Source organism: Prionailurus viverrinus, chromosome B3 (genome assembly GCF_022837055.1).
Source record: "Prionailurus viverrinus isolate Anna chromosome B3, UM_Priviv_1.0, whole genome shotgun sequence".
Taxonomy (NCBI): domain Eukaryota; kingdom Metazoa; phylum Chordata; class Mammalia; order Carnivora; family Felidae; genus Prionailurus; species Prionailurus viverrinus.
This window is the reverse complement of record NC_062566.1, coordinates 57,003,864-57,021,045: the sequence shown is the minus strand read 5'-3', so window position 1 is coordinate 57,021,045 and position 17,182 is coordinate 57,003,864. Positions and strand designations below refer to the sequence as shown.

The window sequence follows — 17,182 nt, the reverse complement described above, 5'->3', positions numbered from 1 at the left end:
ATAGCAATATGTAATCCCAAGGAATCTAATAAACTGAGGGAAAATGGAAATACTTCACTGATCAATAATATTAATTTATTGGAGCACTTGGGTGGTTCAGTTGGTTAAGCTGAAATATTTTTATATAGAAGCATGCTTTATTTCCTAAAATTCTCCTTAATTTTTTTTTTTTTTTTATGACATTTGCCTTTAAAGTGGCATGCTGGTAAATGTGGATAAGATCAGACTTCTGCATTGTCTTTAGGGGAAATAGGGAATCATAAAAAGTGTCTGTCATTTAAACATTTTTATTCTGGGGGCACCTGGGTGGCTCATTTGGTTAAGCATCTGACTCTTGATTTTGGCTTGGGACATCGTCTCATGGTTTGTGAGTTTGACCCCTGCGTGGGACTCTGTGCTAGTAGCGCGGCGCCTGCTTGGGATTTTGTCTTTGCCTCTCTTGCTAGCTCGCTCGCTCGCTCTCTCAAAAAGAAGTAAATAAACAAAAGGTTTTAATTTTGATGAGCTTAAGATTATGAGATACATCTGCCTTACATTAAAACGTCAGCAGCTTTAAATTCAGCTGGTTACTTTACTAGTGTTTGGTCCAAAGGTGTGAGAAATTCATCCCCATTCCTGGAAAAATAACCTACTTCTATCCCAGGCATTGTGTTAAGCGCCATTATCTAATTTAATTTCCTAAGTGGTCTCTTCGTCCTGACCTTGGTTTCTTACAGTATAATTTTAAAATAGCAGCTAGACAGGTGCTGTTAAATCAGAGATGGCTGTTAAAATGCTGTTAAAGTCAGGTTATGTCATGCTGAAAACCCTCCAATGGCATCCTATTTCTAGCAAAATGAAAGCTAAAATCTTTGCAGTGGCCTGTAGGGTTCTATGTTGACCTGGTCCCCTCTTAACTTCTCTGACCTCCATCTTTTACCATTTACCCTCCACTCTGCCCATCTCCTTAGCCTCCTTGTTTTTCCTTGATCATGCCCTTTCATTTCTGATGTCTTCTGTCTGGACCTGCATGGCTTGTTTCCTCAATTCTTCTATGTCTTGATTCAAATTTTGCTTTTTTTCCCTTTCCCTCTTTTCTTTTTGGTTTCTGTAGTATTTATTACTAGATAACATATCATATATTTATTTTGCTTGTTTGATGTTTCCTTTATTAACATTTAAGTACCACAGGGCAGAGATTTTTGTCTGTCTTGTTCACTGCTGTTTCTACATCTCATAGAACAATGCTGGCATACAGAGTAAGTGCTCAGGAAATGTTTGCTGAGTGAGTGAATAAATTGCCACAATACTGTGACGTGGGCACTGTTACTGCTTTCTTTCTGCACATGAAGAAACTGAAGGCCAGAGAGGTTAAATAATTTGCATAAGGTCACAGCATTCTTACCCTGCCTGCTGAATGGCTTTATCTCCTATTATATCTCACCATGTCTTCCTTACCTAGTCATAGACACTATTTTTGTGTGTGTGATTATCATGTACCTATTCAAGCTTCTGTGCCTTTCTTCTTGTTATTTCCTCAGTGGGAATTTTCTTCTTTCTTGCTCCCTACTTAGGTAGAACTTTGCAGAAAAAAATGGTGATTTAGAGAAGAGTCAAGGGTATGAAGTTTGGGGAGGTGGAAGAATGAATGCTGTGAACTAAGGTCATATGGTGGGAAACACATATAGTGTCAGGGAGAGTTTGGCTAGAATGAGATTTTGTTTAGGGGTGTGATAGAAGGTACAGTTAGAGAAGGGGAGAGCATTAAGGCACTGTTACAGGGAACTTTGAGCTTCTGACTAAGGAGTGGGTGTTTTTATCTTGTTGCCCTTGGAAGGTTTTTCATCAGAAGAGTGATAATGCGTAACACTGCTTTTATAAAAATGTTTGATTTTGCTGTAGTGATAAGAATGGCTTAGAGTGGGAAGAAGCTAAAATTAGGAAGAAGATATAGGAGATTATTATAGTGGTATAGTCCTGAAGTGAGGCAGTAAGGGCTGAAATTGAGAAGTGAGAGTGGAGGGGCTTCTGGGTGCTCATTTGGTTAAGGGTCTGACTCTTGATTTTGGCTCAGGTCATGATCTCATGGTTCTGGAGTTTGAGCCTCAAGTAGGTCTCTTCTCTTACAGTGGGGAACCTTTTGGGATTCTCTGTCTCCCTTTCTCTCTGCTCCTTCCCTGCTCACCATCTCTCTCCTTCTCCTATCTCAAAAATAAATAAACATTAAAAAAAGAACACAAAAACTTAAGATCCCCCCCCCCCAAAAGAAGTGAGAGTGGAAATTAAAGCACAGAGATGAGATAGTTAAAATATGGCTTCTAAAATTCAGATTCCTTGTTGTGGTCTACAACATGCTACATGATCTTACCTTTCTCTATCTCTGCAACCTTTCCTCCTGCCACCTTTCCTTTCTAAGGTGTAGCCACACAAGCTGTTTTTTTTCTTTGAATGGGCTGTTTGTCTTCACTTCAGTGCCTTTTGGACTTACCTTCTCTTTGCCTTGAGTGTTCTTCTCTAAGTCTGGTTCCTTCCTGTCATTCAGTTCACAATTTAAATCACCTCTCAGGTCTTTCCTGATAACCAGGTTTAAAGCAACCTCCCTTATTGCTTCATTGTTTTTTGCTATCACCATAGTATAAAATCATTACTTGGTTTTAAAGAAAGAGTTTTCCTGGCATATTTTTTTTTTCCTGAGCATATTCTTTTAATTTTTAAAATTTTTGGGGTGCCTGGGTAGCTCAGTGGACTGGTTAAGCCTCCGACTTCAGCTCAGGTCGTGATCTCGCAGTTCATGAGTTCAAGCTCTGGGTTGGGTCTTCTGCTGACAGCTTGGAGCCTGGAGCCTGCTTTAGCTTCTGTGTCTCCCTCTCTCTCTGCCTTTCCCCTGCTCGTGTTCTGTCTCTCAAAAATAAATAAACATTAAACAAATCATTAAAATTTTTTAAAATTATTTTTTCTTAAAAAATTTTTAGTGTTTATTTATTTTGAGAGCGAGAGAGAGAGCACAGAAACGGGAGGGCAGAGAGAGGGGGGACAGAGGATCCGAAGCAGGCTTTGTGCTGACAGCAGAAAGCCTGATAGGGGGCTCAAACTCAAGAACTGTGAGATCATGACCTGAGCCAAAGTCAGACAGTTAACGCAGTGAGCTACCCAGGGCCCAGAGAGAGAGAGAGAGAGAGAGAGAGAGAGAGAGAAGAGAGAATCTTTTTTTTTTAATTTTTTATTTAATTTTTTTTTTAAATTTTTTTTTTTTTCAACGTTTATTTATTTTTGGGACAGAGAGAGACAGAGCATGAACGGGGGAGGGGCAGAGAGAGAGGGAGACACAGAATCGGAAACAGGCTCCAGGCTCTGAGCCATCAGCCCAGAGCCTGACTCGGGGCTCGAACTCACGGACCGTGAGATCGTGACCTGGCTGAAGTCGGACGCTTAACCGACTGCGCCACCCAGGCGCCCCGAGAAGAGAGAATCTTAAGCAGGCTCCATGCTGCTGGTGCAGAGCTTGATGCAGGGTTTGAGCTTATTATGAATCTTGAGATCACCGCCTGAGCCGAAATCAAGAGTTGGTTGCTTAACCTAATGAGCAAGATCAGTATAAAGTATGATCGAAGGGGAGTATTTATGGCAGGAAATGATGGGAAATAAAAGATGAAGGGACTTTTTGAGACCACTGTGTGGGTTATCTTGAAAATCAGGACACCTCTCTCACTCAAAATAGATCAACATTATAAAAAAGTATGAGGCAGGGGCGCCTGGGTGGCTCAGCTGCTTGACTGCCTGGCTCTTGATTTCGACTCGGGTCATGATCTTATGGTTTTTGAGTTTTGGGCTTTGTACTGACAGTGTGGATCCTGCTTGGGATTCTTCTCTCTCTCCCTCTCCTCCTTCTTTCAAAATAAATAAATAAACATATATATATATATATATATATATATATATATATATATATATATATAAATATAAAGAAAATCAGGACAGTTAATGGACACAGGTTAGATGAAAAGAATTCATTTATTTAACAAACTTTGTATTGAAATAAAATTTCAGAAACATACAGGATCATTCTTTGAGGTGGGTGAGTAAATTTGCAGCAGTATGGTTTATTCATTCTTTACAAAGGTTATTTAACCTTAGCTGATCCTTATACCAGATTCTTTTCAAAGGAGAGGATAAAGTCCTTATCTTCACAATTTTACTAAAATTTTACCTATAGTGCTTCTTTATTTTTGGTGGTAGATAAACATAAAATTTACCAATTTAACCATTTTTAATAGTACATAAAATATTTACATCATTGTGCATCACTACCATCTGTCTCCAGAGCTGTTTTATCTGTCCAAACTGAAACTCTGTGACCATTAAAACCACTAATTTTCCATTCTCTTTTTTTCTAGGTCTTGGCAATTACCATTCTGTTTTCTGTCTCCATGAATTTGACTTTGCTGGGTATCTCATATAAATTGAATCATATAAAATATTTGTCCTTTTTTGCCCAGCTCATTTTACTAAGCATAATGTCTTCAAGATTCATTTCTGTTGTAGCACGTGTTAGAATTTTCTTGCTTTTTAAAGCTGAATATATTCCATTGTATGGATATACCACATTTTGTGTAGGTATTCATCAGTGGACATTTTGGCTACTGTGAATAATATTGTTATGAACATTGCAGTAGAAGTGTCTGAGTTCCTGCATTCAGTTCTTTTAGGTACACGCTCAGAAATGGAATTGCTGGATAATTTGGTAATTCTTTGTTTAACTTTTTGAGGAATCACCAATTGTTTTCCACAGTAACTGTACCATCTTATATTCCCATTTGCCATGCACAAGGTTCTAGAATTGCTCCACTTCCTTGCCAACGCAAGCAAGTTATTTTCTGTTTCTTTGATTATAGTCTTAATGGGTATGAAGTGGTAAATATCTCATTGTGGTTTTGATTACTAGTATTTTTATAGGAATTGCATGAGTCTGTAGATTGCTTTGGATGGTATAGACATTTTAATGGTGTTCTTCCCATCCATGATCATGTGTACTACCACTTTTTTTTTTTTTTTTTAAGTTTATTTATTTTGAGAGGGAGAGAGAGTGCATGTGAGCTGGGGAAGGGCAGAGAGAGAGGGAAGGAGAGAATCCCAAGCAGGCTCTGTGCTGACAGCAGAGATCCTGATGTGGGGCTCAGACTCGTGATGAATTGTTAGATCATGACCTGAGCCGAAGTCGGATGCTTAACTGACTGAGCCACCCAGGCAACCCTGTACCAGGGTTTTTAAATCTAGTAAATTTTTAAATCTAGTAAATCTAGTAAATCTCTCAGTTGTCTTCTGGGTATAAGCAAAGGCTCTTGATAATATATCACTACCACTTAGTTTATCACATGTTGATATAAATAGTGGTAGTAACTACCTTGTTATTAGAAGATTGTCATTAACTATTAAGTTATAATATAGGAAGCCACTTAGTTGGGATGACGGGCTCTAATTTTTCATGTAGATTTTTTTTATGATATGATCACCATTATAAATTATCCAAATGTTACATAATCTCTATCTGGAAGATGAAAATTATCATTGTATTTGTTTTCCTTGTTTTTTCTCCCAGTAGGAGGTATTTTTATTATATTTTCCAGTTTTGACCAGGGGTATGCTTAATAGTGGTCACCTTGCTTTTAACCTCTATTTGCTTTCTCCAGTTCGTTGATGCAGATGGACTTTAATGATACTAATGTAAGCCCTTCACTTGCTCACTTTAGCAGTCCCATAACCTTATGGTCACTCTGAATGGAAATATTTTCTGCTGTGGTTCACCTGATAAAAAGATGAGTCAAGGGGCGCCTGGGTGGCTCAGTCGGTTAAGCGTCCGACTTCGGCTCAGGTCATGATCTTACGGTTTGTGGGTTCGAGCCCCGCATCGGGCTCTGTGCTGACAGCTCAGAGCCTGGAGCCTGTTTCAGATTCTGTGTCTCCCTCTCTCTCTCTGCCCCTCCCCCACTTGCGCTCTGTCTCTTTGTGTCTCAAAAATAAATAAACATTAAAAAAAATTAAAAAAAAAGATGAGTGAAGTCAGTTACACTTTTGCCTAAGATAGAATATCAAGTTTTAATTTTTCTCTAAAAGAAATATGTCATAGGGGCTCCTGGGTGGCTCAGTCAGTTGAGCATCGTACTCTTGATTTTGAACATTGTACTCTTGATGTTGGCTCCTGTCATGGTCTCGAGGTTTGTGGGATCAGGCCCCACGTTGGGTTCTGCGCTGGCAGTGTGGAGCCTGCAAGATTCTCTCTCTCCTCTGTCTCTGCACCTTTCTATCAAATAAATAAATAAACAGAAAAAAACCTCATTCTCTTTAAAAATAGGAAAAGAAATACATGATAAATATCTCTAGAAACATGAAAGCCCAAAGCAGTTAACACTAAAAGCACTGAATAATGTGTTAATAGCTACATTAAAAAAATTGTTTTTAATGTTTATTTATTTTTGAGAGAAACAGAGAGTGGGGAGGGGCAGAGAGAGAGGGAGACACAATTTGAAGCAGGCTCCAGGCTCTGGCTGTCAGCACCAGACCCAATGTGGGGCTTGAACTCAAAGACAGTGAGATCATGATCTGAGCCAAAGTCGGACACTCAACCGACTGAGCCACCCAGGCACCCAATAGTTACATTTTTAATCTAAGTACGGAGTCATTGTAAGGGTTGCCAAACACATCTGGTAATCTGAGCAATTATAATTGTGTACCTCCAGAGGAAGTGTGCAGTGACATTTGGTATCACTTTTTGGAATTAGCTAGAAAGAGTTGGTGTGCTCAGTGCAAAATTTCTTCTGTCTTCCTGACAGTATACATTTAAGTGACAGGCAAAATGTTAGCCTAAGCTTACAAACTTCAGAATGGAAATCTAGATGATAAGGAGGTGAGCTCCTTAAAGAACTTTTTCACTTTTTATACTCTATGCATGTTACAGAATCTGGCACCTAGTAGGCACTTAGAAAACATTTGTGAAATGAAAGAATGTGAATGGTCAGTTGCTTTCAAACATTTCTTCAATCGGGTAAAATGGCTTGTTCATTTTTGGTACCCCCCTTGCCAGGCATTTAATTTGTCTCTTCCTCTGTTCTGCTAATCACTGGAACATTTTTCTACATTACAAGACTTGTTGACGTCATTTGTTGTGTCCTTTAATAATCCTTTGTCTCTTCTTTATCTTTCTTTAGTCTTCATTGTCACCTCCCCCCCCCCCTTTTTAAAGTTTATTTATTTATTTTGAGTGAGAGAGAGATAGGGAGAGGGGGAGTAGTAGAGGGAGAGAGAGAATACCAATCAGGCTCTTCATGATCAGTGCAGAGCCCAACACGGGGCTTGAACTCATGTTCAAGATTATGACCTGAGCTGAAATCAATAGTGCATGCCTAACCAACTGCACCACCCAGGTGCCCCATCTTTTTCCCTTTTGAAAATAATTTTGCTGTTGTTCTAGAGGAGATTAGGTGGGCAAAGAGAGAAGCACATCTGACTAGTCCACTGTGTGTTCAGTTTTTATTAACATTCAGTTAACATTTTAAACATTAAAGTTAACTTTTTTAGAGAGAGAGGGGAGGAGCAGATAGAAGGAGAGAGATTCTATCCTAAGCAGGATCTATGCTGTCATCACAGGGCCCAATGTAGGGCTCAATCCTATGAACCATGAGATTATGACCTGAGCTGAGACCAAGAGTTGGATGCTTAAGTAACTTAGCCACCCAGGTGCCCCTATTCAGTTAACACTTTAATATAAGCATTTTCCAGTTAACCAACATCCTTCTAAATTGAGGAAACATACCTTAAATTTTTACTATTCCCTACTATTGGAAACTTGGGTGTTAATATTACTGTTTTGGTAAACCATAATAAAAATTTTGGTGCCTAACCCTAGGGGCACCTGGCTGGTTCAGTCAGTAGAGTATGCGACTCTTGATCTTGGGGTTGTGCATTCAAGCCCCACATTGGGTGTGGAGCCTATGTTAAAATAAAGATTAAAAAAAGTTAAATTTTTTTTGGTGCGTAAAACTTTAAGTTTCGGGGTGTTTCCTTAGGAGCAATACTTAGATATAGCTTCTTGGTTGGAGGATATGAACATTTAAAGAACTATTAAGTAAAACTGTACGTGTTTACTGTTGAATATTTGAAGAATGTAGGAATATTATAAAAAAATTGAAGTCAGCTTTAATCGCACAATGCTGTAATATAACCACTGCTTTAACATTTTGGTGTATTCCTTTCTAGAGATCTATAGTGTTTATCTTAAACGTTTTTATTTTTGTTAAAGTTTATTTATTTATTTTGAGAGAGAGCTAGCAAGAACACATGAGTGGGGAGGAGCAGAGAGAGAATCCTACGCAGATCCTGAGTCGGGGTTTGATCCCAAGAACCAAACCGTGAAATCATAACCTGAATTGCTACTAAGAGTAGGATGCTTAACCAACTGAGCCATGTAGGTACCCCTTCACATTTTATTTTTTATAAAGATTTTTTTTTAAGATTATTTATTTATTTTGAGAGAGACAGAGATAGCACAAGTGGAGGAAGGGCAGAGATGAGGGAGACAAAATTCCACACAGGCTCCGCACTGTTAGCACAGAGCCCGATGCGGGGCTTGAACCCACCAACTGTGAGATCATGACCTGAGCTAAGTCAGACACTTAACCAACTGAGCCACCCAGGTGCCCCCAAAAAAATGAAAAAAAATTTTTTTAAATGTTTATTTTTGATAAGGAGAAACAGGGTGTGAGTGGGGAAGGGTCAGAGAGAAAGGGAGAACCAGAATCTGAAGCAGGCTCCAGGCTCTGAGCTGTCAGCACAGAGCCTGACACAGGGCTAGAATTCATGAGATCATGACCTGAGCTGCAATTGGATGCTTAACTGACTGAGCCACCCAGGTGTCCCAAGAAGTGTGTGTTTAATTAGAGTGAAACTCTTGTCTTGTGTCTACAGTTAATCTCCTCACATTTTTTCTTAAATTCGTTAGGCTTTTGTCCCCACTGCTCCTGTAGAGTTCTACTTTGTGACCATTTATCTCTACATTGCTAAATCCATCAGTCATTCCTCATTCCACATGGTCTGTTAGCAGCTTTGCCACAGTTAATTACTTTCTTGTTCTTGAACCTAACCATTTTCCCCACTTGCTTTTCCAGGACATCACATTCTCCTAGTTCTACTCTTGTCTCAGGGTCTGTCCTTCTTGCTGTGTGCTAGTTCTTCCTTACCTCCCTCCTTTCAATGTTAGAGTGCTCAGGACTCACACCTTGATTATCATCTTAAAAAAAACAACAACTTTATTTTGGGGCACCTGGGTGGCTTAGTTGGTTGAATGTCTGACTGTTGGTTTCATCTCAGGTCTTGATCTGAAGTTTGTGATATCAAGCCCTGAGTCAGGTTCTATGCTGACTGCATAGAGCCTGCTTGAGATTCTCTCTCTCCCTCTCTCTCTGCCCCCTCCCCCTCATGCACGTGCGCATGTGCGCTCTCTCTCTGTCTCTGTCTCTAAATAACCTAAAAAGAAATAAATTAAAAAAAAATTCTTTATTTCCTACTGAGAATTGATAGGGCATTTGTTATGATGAGCACTGGTATTGTATGTAAGTGATGAATCACTGAATTCTACTCCTGAAACCATTATTGCACGTATGTTAACTAAGTCGAATTTATTTACTTATTATTATTTTTTTATCATTTATTTTTGAGAGAGACAGAGCATGAGCAGGGATGGGGCAGAGAGAGAGGGAGACACAGAATCCAAAGCAGGCCCCAGGCCCTGAGCTGTCAGCACAAAGCCCGATGCGGGGCTTGAACGCACAGACCACAAGATCATGACCTGAGCCGAAGTCGGATGCCCAACCGACCGAGCCACCCAGGCGTCCCAACTAAGTGGAATTGAAATAAAAATTTGAAAAGAAAAAAATAAAAAGAGGGGTGCCTGGGTGGCTCAGTTGCTAGTGTCAGACTCAATTTCAGCTCAGGTCACGGTCTCATGGTGAATACATAGAGTCCTGAGTAGGGCTCCACAGGGCTTCCACTGCTTGGAATTCTCTCTCTCTCTCTCTCTCTCTCTCTCTCTCTCTCTCTCTTTCTCTTTCTCTCCCCTTCCCTCCCTGTCTCTTTCTCTCTCTCTGCCTACCCTGCTTGTGTGCTTTCTCTCTCTCTAAACAAATAAAAAAAGAAAAGAAAAACTACAGAAAAAATAAATTCAAAATAAGAAAACTTTTTTTTTCTCAGCTTATTTAGTCTCTTACACAAACGACTTTTGAATTTGTATCTTCAGGTTTGGCCTTTTCTCCTAAATCTGGACTCTTGCATTCAGTTACCTACCCAACATCTCCAGTTGGATGTCTAATAGGATTTTAAATTTGTCCAAAACTGAACTCTGACCTTTTTCTACCTCCAAATCACCCCCTTGGAGCAAGCAGTCACATGGTACTCAAGCTGTGGTTACCCTGTCTTGACTTAATTTATTAATTGTGTGTGTGAATAGCTTACAGAAATGGCTTAGAATTAGAGGGCAGTTAAGCCTTGTGGCTTAGCATACTCAGAAAATATGTGCAGAGATACTCAGGGCCTATAGTGGACGTTAGGTAATCTTCGTCTTCCCCCCATTACCCCTTTGATCTCACTTTAAAAAATTTTTTTAATTTTTTATTTTTGAAGGAGAGAGAAACAGAGTGTGAACAGGTGAGGGATAGAAGAGAGGGAGACACAGAATCTATTGCAGGCTGTAGATTCTGAGCCAGCAGCACAGAGCCCTATGAGAGGCTTGAACCCAGGAGCTGTGTGATCTCATTTTCAATTGTTGTTCCTCTCTAACACTGTTCTTTAGCCTTAATGCTTCCTTGTTATCCCTCAAACACTCCGGGAAGGCCTCCATCTGCAGGCCTTTGCCTGGAATATTCTCTGAGATATGGCTTACTCTCTTCTTTATTCAAATGTCACCTTCTCAGTGAGTCCTTAACCACAATGTTTAAACTTATGATCCTTTGCAGTGCTGCTAATCTCCTTTTCCTACCTCATTCCCATAGCACTTAGTCACCATTTAACATATATATTTTTTTATTTAATTTTATTTGTCTCTTCTCCCTATCCCCAGACTAGAATCCTGTATAAACAGTGGGCGGGACAGTGACTTTTATCTATTTTGTAGACTCTTGTATCCTCTGGTACCTATAAAAGTGCCTCACATGTGGTAGAGGTGACTCTTGAGTGTTAAGAACATAGCATAATGTTATTTAAAAAGTTAATGCAATAATACCTCATGCTCTTCCTTTCTGACGGGGGCTGGCACAATGGCTCCTGCAAGGAATGCTGGTGAGAATAAGAAGGGCCATTCTGCCATCAATGAAGTTGTTACCAGAGAATGCATTATCACCATTAACAAGTGCATTCATGGAGTGGACTTCAAGAAGTATGCCCTTTGGATCTGCAGTGAGCATGGAGTCTGCTTAAGACTCTGTCTGTCCCCCTATCCCTTTCTCCCTTGCTCATGCTCTCTCTAAAAAAAATTAAAAAAAAAAATTAAAAAAAAGTGTGCCCTTTGGACCCTGAAAAAGACCCATAAATTTGCCTTGGAGGAGATGGGAACTCCAGGTGTGTGCATTGACACCAGGGTCAGCAATGTTTGAGCCAAGGGAATAAGGAATGTTTCTTACCATGAACTGTGTGTGTTTGTCCAGAAAACATAGAATGAAGATTCACCAGACAAGCTCTGTATATTGGTTACCTTTGTTCTTGTGACTACTAAAAAAATCTGCAGATAGTCCACGTAGACGAGATCTATCTGCTTGCTGGTTGTCAAAGTTACAAGACCACACTTGCGTGCACATGCATGCATATACACAAACCAAATGCAGTTTTAGAACATGAGTAGAAATATATCTAGAATAGTACTAGTTCTTGATTTGGGGGGTTTCAAAGACATTTTTAAAATTTTATGAAAGTGGGGCACCTGGGCGGCCCAGTCGGTTGGGCATGGGACTCTTGATTTTGGCTCAGGTCATGATCTCACAGTTCGTGAGTTTGAGCCCCCATTGGGTTCCGTGCTATCAGCACGATCCTGCTTGGGATTCTCTCTCTTTCCCTCTTTCCTCTGCTCCTCCCCTGCTTGTTCTCTCTCAAATAAACTTAATAAAATTAAAAATAGCTTGCTTGCTTTCTAAACTTCTTTATTTTTCCATTTACTTATAAAGTTATAGATTTATGGATGTATATAATTAGTATATATGTGTATATTTTCTTTATTTTCCATGTTTGTCTTAGTTTACATAACTTAAAATTTTTAATGCAGTCAAATCTGTATTTTCTTTGTTTCTAAGCTTAGAAAATGGTTCTATCTTCTTCTCCTTCCTGCCCAGAGATTTGATAAATATTCACTTTTGTTTTCTTTTAGCTTTCTCCTCAAAGAATGAAAGGGTGTGTTAAGACCATAGTGTTGAAGGGGCACCTGGGTGGCGCAGTCGGTTAAGCGTCCGACTTCAGCCAGGTCACGATCTCGCGGTCCGTGAGTTCGAGCCCCGCATCAGGCTCTGGGCTGATGGCTCGGAGCCTGGAGCCTGTTTCCGATTCTGTGTCTCCCTCTCTCTCTGCCCCTCACCCGTTCATGCTCTGTCTCTCCCTGTCTCAAAAATAAATAAACGTTAAAAAAATTTAAAAAAGACCATAGTGTTGAGGAAATCATAGGCTTATAGTTAGAAACTGAGGGCATGGAAGTGGCAGAGATTGTTCAGGGGGAGTTTTTAGCCAAAGAGAAAAGGCTGGGACCATGGCGGGGGCCTCAGAAGAGAACCAACAGGTAGGTACGTAATTTGCAAATGATGTTAAAAAGGAAGTCAGTGGTAGGAAAATGAGAGAGGGACATAGCAAGAGTCCAGGAGTGATGCAAGTTTTAGGAGGGGTAGAGTGATCAGTAGTGTCATTTAGGTTAGGACAAAGATTGAACACCTAAGGATAAAAACTGAAAAGCGGTTATTGGATGTGGCCACTAGAAAATCACTGGTGACCTTTAATATTTTAGTGAAGAGATGAAAATGCAGTACAACTCTTAAGGGTTTGGCAGGGAAAGAGATTGGGTCACACCTTATGGGATAGGAAGAGTTGAGGATTTTTTTTTTTTTTTTTTTAAGGGGAAGAGTTGAACATATGTATAGAATGTGGAGATGTAGTTACAGGATAGGGAGATATTGTGGTTTGGAAAAAGGAGTTGATTCTGTGAGCAGTTGAGGGTTCTAGGCTTAAGGGTCTGGTAGGGGACTAGTTTTAGAAAGGAGAGATACCTTTTCCTTTCAGATGGATAGGATGGAGGTAAGTGGCTGAGGACATAGGACTAGGAGAGAGAAAATTTGGAGGTGATTGTGCCTGATTGCCACTTTTTAGCTATGTGATTATAATCAGTGAACAACTTAGGTTTTAGTTTTCTTATTGTAGAAGAATATTAATGCTTGCCTTGACTGTTTTATAGAGAATGTGAGTTAAAAATGAAGAACGTATATGTTAAAATGCTTTAGAAACTTAAATGCTATACAAAACTATGGCTTATTGTTAGTAAAGTGTTTTGAGAAAGGCATTTGCTTTTTAAAAGTATAGAGTATATAAAGCTTACTAAATCAAAATGTTTGAAATAGCAAGAAGGTGCTGAGGATTCTGGTGTTGTAGGACCAAAATGTGAGAGTCTTAGGCCTCTCAGTCTTTGTCTTCTATCTGGAAAGGTTTCTTTGCAAGGCAGGAACATGTTTTAATAAGAACTGCTGCTGATATTAGCACTTGAAATCATTTAAAATGTTGATGGTGGGAATAATTCGTGGAAAATGTGCGGGAAGAAATCTACCTAGAAACAACACGAAGTGAATTTTTCAATGGTTTAAGTTTGGGATGAAAAGGCAGAAATTCTGAATTTTCATGTGTGTCTTCTGCTTGTTCACTTCTGAAAATTTTTGAAAAAACTTTTGAAAAAACCGGAACTTCAAGTTTTTATGAAGTCTTAAAAGATTTGTTGCCTCAGATTTATTTGTGCTTAGCTTTTTTCCACCATTTTTCTGTGCCACCATAATGATGCACATGAATGTCCTGGCAGATGCTCTTTACAGTGTTAATTAACAATGCTGAAAAGAGAGGCCAACACCAGGTTCTTATTATGTCAGGCTCCAAAGTCATTTGGTTTCTAATGGTGATGCTGAAGCATGGTTACATTAATGAACTTGAAATCCTTGATGATCACAGAGCTGGGAAAATTGTTGTGAACCTCACAGGCAGGTTAAACAAGTGTGGAGAGATCAGCCCCAGATTTGACTTACAACTCAAGGATCTAGAAGATGGCAGAGTAATTTCCCATTCCGTCAGTTTGGTTTCATTGTACTGACACCCTCAGCTGGCATCATGGACCATGAAGAAGCAAGTTGAAAAAACTTCAAGTTTTTATGAACTCTTAAGAATCTGGTGCCTTGGGGCGCCTGGGTGGCTCAGTCAGTTAAGCATCCGACTTTGGCTCAGGTTATGATCTCATGGTTGGTGAGTTCGAGCCCCGTGTAGGCCTAGAGCCTAGAACCTGCTTCGGATTCTGTGTCTCCCTCTCTCTCTGCCCCTCCCCTGCTCGCACTCTCTCTCTCTCAAAAATAAATAAACATTAAAAAATTAAAAAAAAAGAATTTGGTGCCTCAGATTGATTTATTCTTAGCTCTTTTCCAGTTTATCTGTGTTCTCATGGCATATAGGTGTGAGAAGTAGGGGAGATGATTCATTTTCAGAAATACCAAATAAAAGCTGTGCTATCTAGTTAACAGTGGGTTTACAACCTATTGGAAATATGTACAAGTCCTGCCCACAGTAGAGACCCAAACCTTAAAACAATTTTTTTAATGTTTATTTATTTTTGAGAGAGAGAGCGAGCACGAGTTGGGGAGGGGAGAGAGAAGGGGACAGAGGATGTGAGGTGGGCTCTGTGCTGACAGCGTGTTGTGAGGCTCGAACTCACAAACTGTGAGATCATGACCTGAGCTGAAGTCGGATGCTTAACCGACTGAGCCACCCAGGCGCCCCATGTCCCAAACCTTTAGACACTTCACTTCCTGGTTCTTCTCCCCCTGTTTCTCAGGCTTATTTTAGTGGGCTTTGCTATGAGCATGTGCTAAAGAACAAATGGAAGAGGGACTGAAAGTCTCTGTGTCACCTCAGGGAATGTACATTTGTTCCAATCAGACTACGTTTTACCTTACATGGGCATAGGTGACATTTGGGTTAGGCTGTAATCTCTGTAGTACTCAGCCAGTGAGGAACCAGGGGAGGGACTTGCATGCTAGGAAATAAATTGTAACTGCCCTGAGTATGCCTGTCCATCAGGCACCAGCTCTTGCAAGAATGTTGATTAAAGCCTCCCTTCACTGTGCTCTGAGTCTTCATGTCCCTCCTTTGATTGGGTCAGTGGGCTTATTTCTAACACAGGTACAGGTATTTTTTTTTTTTTAATGTTTATTTTTGAGAGAGAGCAAGGGTCAGAGAGAGAGAGGCAGAGGGTAAGGGAGACAGAGAATCTGAAGCAGGCTCCATGCTGTCAGTGCAGAGCATGATGTGGGGCTCAAGCTCATGAACTGAATCATGAGATCATGACCTGAGCTGAAGTCAGACACTTAACCAACTAAGCTGCCCAGGTGTCCCTACAGGTAAAGTTTTTATGTGTAGGGAGTCTATCACAAGGTATTTAGTAAAAAAAAAAACAATAAAAAACCCAAAAACTTTGCTTTGTGCTTTTCTTAGCACTCTAAGTTCAGTTACCATTTCCATTCCTTTGCTCTTGCTTATCATCAGTCCTGGGTTTTTGTTTATGATTTCTGAGTGCTGGGGATGACTGGAGAAAACCATATAATTGAGCTAATTGTTCCATTATTGATAGATGTTGCTTAGTCTGATTTGGCCCTTGATGTTGCAGTTAATTGCCATGAACATTTCATGGGATATTGACTCTTACTCATTCTCTTGACAGAAAAGTTCATGGTATTGTTTCATTTTGTACCCTTATTAATTTATTAAGATATATTTGAGTATCTACCATATGCCAGCCAGTATGCTTATGAGTTGAAAATTTTAAGAGGGAAACAGTAACAGTGCCAAATACAGTACATTGGTATAGAAAAATAGGGGCGCCTTGGTGGCTCAGTTGGTTAAGCGTCCATCTTTGGCTCAGGTCATGATCTCTCATGCGTGTGAGTTTGAAACCCACGTTGGGCTCTATGCTGACGGAGCCTGGAACCTTCAGATTCCGTGTTTTCATCTTTCTCTGCCCCTACCCCGCTCACGCTCGCTCTCTCTTAAAAATAAATAAAAATTAAAAACAAATTTAAAAACAAGAGAAAAATAAAGACAGGAAAAATGTTAATTTGACTTGATGATTATGAAGTTGTGGTGACCTGGGGTGCCTGGGTGGCTCAGTTGGTTAAACATCTGACTTCAGCTCAGGTCATGATCTCTCTGTCTGTGAGTTTGAGCCCCTCAGTCAATGAGGAGTTATGACTAAAGGACCAGAAGATACTAGTGATGAGGAGAGGATATATCTGGAACATGGGGTCCCATGGGGGGACCATAAAGGAGGGGAACATGGGGACCATAAAGGAGGATGATCATGATCTGGAAGCTGCAGTAGAGAGGCAAGTGAGTGCCAATCACTGCTGGCTCTGTGGGGGTATGGACTGCAGTAAAGAGAGAGCTGTGAGAAAATCTTGATGGGAGAGCCAGGTTTAAGTGAAGGTAAATAAGTAGAAGGAACATTGTTCAAAAAGGTTGAGGGAGTCTGGGATTTGGTAACAAGAGAATGATTATTTTCTTGGGCATAATGGAAAAGATTTGGGCAAGTGATATTATGGAAGGAACCAGGGCTGAGGATATTTAGACAAGAAAGGTAGATCACGGTGGGGATATTACTGCCTTTGCATGTTGGAAGTTTTTGATTGGGCTCACTTGTCTGAACTTTGACACAAATTATTTTGATACTGAAACTGGTTTAAAATATGTGACTTGATCGCATAGAGGTGATAAAGGCTTTTATAAAGTTAATGGTAAGGGTAACAAAGGCCATATTCTGGGTGAGAGATTTCATATCCTCAACAAAGTTGAAGTCCCTCGTTAGGTAAAGGCTCCCAGGAAGAATGTGGTCAAGGGCTGGTTGTGTCCAAGGATTCCCGTGATGCTTGTAGAAGGGTTATAAGCC

At 40.1% G+C, this 17,182-nt stretch overlaps 1 protein-coding gene and 1 pseudogene across 2 annotated transcripts in view; both read left to right on the top strand.

Moving 5' to 3' along the window:
* MGA (MAX dimerization protein MGA) overlaps window positions 1–17,182 on the top strand; it is a 170,331-nt gene that overhangs the window by 19,666 nt on the left and 133,483 nt on the right. The gene's annotated exons all lie outside the window — the stretch shown is intronic.
* On the top strand, window positions 11,280–16,488 carry LOC125168057 (60S ribosomal protein L31-like; annotated as a pseudogene).